The following is a 3814-nucleotide window of genomic DNA, read 5'->3' as shown; positions in this document are numbered from 1 at the left end:
TTTGACTATTTCAAAACCTTGCTTTGGGTTGCACTACAAGTCCTGGGCAGCAAGGGAGTGCTTTTACGCAAAGATGGTGATCTAGTCCTAAAACTATCTTAACTCTCCAAAACCATAAAATAATTATTTTATAAATTATTTTCCTATTTCATTTACATGTCCATTTCTGAGGCCCGGAATGATATTCCTATATGGCAAATTACTTTTGTGCCTTAGAAAAATCTGAGAAAATTTGGAGATACTGAGAGGACATATATTTTCCATCCACGAGATTTTCAACCCCCATTTATATTCAAAATATTTGAGCAAATCCCTGAAAACTTATTATGTATGTTTTGATCTCTTGGAATATTTCCAATAAAATCCCATAAAATTCCAGCAACCTTCCCAAGCTGTATTTAGTGACCAAATCAAGTGTCACCTCATTACAAGGTGATAAATAAACCGAAACCCCTCTCTATCTAGAACCAAGTTGAAGCATCTCTACATTACCAAGTTTATCCAAATTGGTTGAAACTTTGCATCAGTGTTCAACACCCCCAAATAGGGAGTCTCTGCCGAAAATGGGGTTTGTAGGAGGTAATCTACCCTCATTCCCTTTGGAAGGGGCAGATCTGCCATTTGGGGGTGATTTCAAGTTTGCATTGCCAAACTTATCCAATGAAGCTCAAATTTGCTGGAGTATCTTATTTATTCATCAAATTTAATCTTGTTAACTCTCATCACTAGTGGTGAGGTTTTGCTATCCCAAACATGTGTCGAACACCTTCCCCCATATTAGCAAGTCACCCCCTACCCCACTCCACACCTAAGCTCTTCCCTCGAAACTCTTTGACCAAGCTGCCAGAACCACTCCCCAACTGCAGGAGAGTGGCCCAACTTTGAATCCAACTAGATGGCCCCAAAATCCTCATTCTAAGTTCTGGGCCAATGCTGGCATCTCTTCTTTCCTCTCATCCCATGGCCAGCAGTGAGTCCCCCGCTCCCAAACGGCTAGGCATCTTCAGTCCAAGCCCCAGGACACCCCAGACAAGGCCAAAGCATCCCAGAGCGCGCCAGCATGCCGTGGCATGCCAAAACTGTGCTCTGGGAACGCTGATGGGGCCACCCGAAGCAAAGGTGGTTAGCCCCAGCTAATTCGAGCCTCCCCCTGATGCCCATTCGAGTCCCGACCGTCTCTCTGATTCAGGGCAGCCCCAGGGTCCCTCCTCTCTCGCTCTGTTGACCGGAGCGACACGTGCCCACGCACGCCAGATCCAACCAGAATACCATGGCCACGCATGCATGCTCCTCCTCGCTCTCTCTCTCTCTCTTAGTGGGGTCTCGCAGGTCCTAAACCACGTCCGCATACCGGGGTTTCGACCCCAAGCACTCACTGCCCCTCCTATGAGCAGCGATGAAACGACCGGCGCCATCGGCTCAGTGCACCATCGGGAGCCTATAAATAGGCCCTCCCCCTCACTCCAGCACCTCCATCCCACCTCTCCAGGGCCTAAATTCCACCCCTAGCCTCTCCGTTTGAGCACAGCGAGCTCCTGTGCTCGAGATCGACTGAGGCCCGGCCACTTCGGAGCTCCATCGATCTCGGGCTACGAGCCAGCTCCGGTGCTCCTTTCACCTCCTCTGTGATCCTAGCAACCTCAGGGAGCTTCCCCATCACCTGCCCGAGCTAATCCACGCCCATAGCACCTAGTTCATTAGCCTCCTGAAACAGCTCTGCCAGAGCCACCTCGTCGCCGGTGAACCAGGGCCTCCCCGTCAACCCCTCGACCACCACCACGTACGCAACGATGAGTTGGTTCCATTTCTTCCTTCGGTTGGGCTCGAGGACGTCGGTAGTTTCGCTGGTGTGCTTCCCCTCCTCTCTGTCCCGAGGTGGAACACAACCCGAAATGTGGGGCTCACCTGTCGGTGGCTCCTGTCTCTCCCCCTCTCTCCTCTTTGCCACTCACCGCAGGGGCCCGCGCGTCAGTTTTGAACCTGGCCGCGTGCGTGCCTGGGCTGGCTGGCTGGCTAGCTGGGCCGGCCCAAGCCTCACGCAGAGCCAGGCCTGAGCCCCAGCCTCTTTTCTTTTTTTGTTTATAATCTGGTTTTAAAATATTTTTACAAAAAAAATTATTCAATATATTTTTATTATTTTTCCACCATAATTCTTCTAAAAGTGAGTAGTATTTAACACACCCATTGTACAATTTTAAGACAACCTTTCTGCTTTATAATAATTAAAAAGGCTATTTAGAATAGTTTTGCTTTTGTTAAAGTGATTCTAAAAGTAATCCTTTCACTAAAACCACAGAGAAATATGTTTAAAATAACAATATGGATTTATCAGAATTAAACAAAAAATTTAAAGTGAGTTTGTGATCTGTTTTTGGGTGAGCTACTTATTGCTTTTTATTTATTACGATGATAGAAACCATGTTTGACGAAGGAGTTGGACTTGAAGACCCCGAAGACCCCGGATACTTAGCTGATCAAGGCAAGCATCCCTTTGACCATGTTTGAGCATATGTTATACTGCACGCTAGTAAAGCAAATACTCCCGTTGCATATGATCATAAATATTTGGTAAATCATTGAAGTGATGTTACCGATGGCTCCTCCGGAGCACTTGATCCTACCACCTATGAGGGTCAAGCTGATATCTTGTTGACAAGTAGAGCTAAGCATAGTAGAAGCATGAGCATGATGATGGTAAATATCAAAGGTTTATGAAAACCCCGTCGGGTGCCACTAATGCCCGAGGGTGAAGATGAGTTAGGTGGCCACTTTTGGTGAAGTGGTGCACCAGGTATTTTTGTGTGAGTGGTTTCGGAAATGAGAATAGATTTATGATGTGTCGACCGTCCCAACCTTACATGTGCGACCACGTTACCCATTTATGGGACGTTGCTTTGTAGATTACTCTGGTCGATGCTAGCAAAGAGCCACATTACTAGTGGCAGGAGTGATGTGTGGTCGTCATGCCAGGTAGGGCGACTATGCTGTTTTTACGTGTTTCGGGCACACTGTTGGTCCCCGCATGGATGATACTGTCCAGAGTCGGTGCTCGTAAGACGTACATTATGTGTGTTGGGTACCAATCGAGTGGACCTCTTTATCTAGTATCGTTAGAGGAAAGGCATTGATCGGGTACTTATCTCGGGTATGTTATATACCGTGAGTCCTGGATGACACGGAAGTTTCCCGAATCTCGTGGGTACAGCATACAACCTCGGCAGAGTGTAAAACTATTCGAATAGTCATGTGCACGGTCAAGGACAGTTGGGTGGTGCTGCTTAAACTACGTCCAGTTGTTTCCGCATCAACCAAGTTTTTGTGTGTATAGTGGTGTTATCTGAGAAAGAGTTGATATGACCAACTTCGGTGACTTGGCTTATCGGATGAACCCGGAGTGTTCAACCCTTGATAGATATATTGATATCTGCAACCTGTTCTTCTAAGTACCATCTAGCTTATGTTGCACATAAATCCATGATCATGTTTATTCACTATTAAGCCGCTATCCACCAATATTGCTTAATACTTGTTAGAGCAACTATAGTAGACCCCGCATCCGTCCGGCTCGCAAAACGTGTTTATAGTTTGTGGAAAAACACCTTTGCGGGCCGTCGCGCACGGCCGTGGATGCAGACCCTGCATAACGGACCCGTAAAAAATCATATTGCGGAATATGCTTTGGTGGGGGAAAGCACGGGCTGAAATGTCCACCCACCAACCGCTTCCGTTTATATGCACGGCACCACAGCGACAAGGGAGAAACCCACGAATATATAGGTTGGGGACGAGATTTTGTCGCGCCCCCCAAATGTTT

The sequence above is a fragment of the Hordeum vulgare genome, chromosome 4H (genome assembly GCF_904849725.1).
Source record: "Hordeum vulgare subsp. vulgare chromosome 4H, MorexV3_pseudomolecules_assembly, whole genome shotgun sequence".
NCBI lineage: Eukaryota > Viridiplantae > Streptophyta > Magnoliopsida > Poales > Poaceae > Hordeum > Hordeum vulgare.
Note: the sequence above shows the minus strand (reverse complement) of the source record.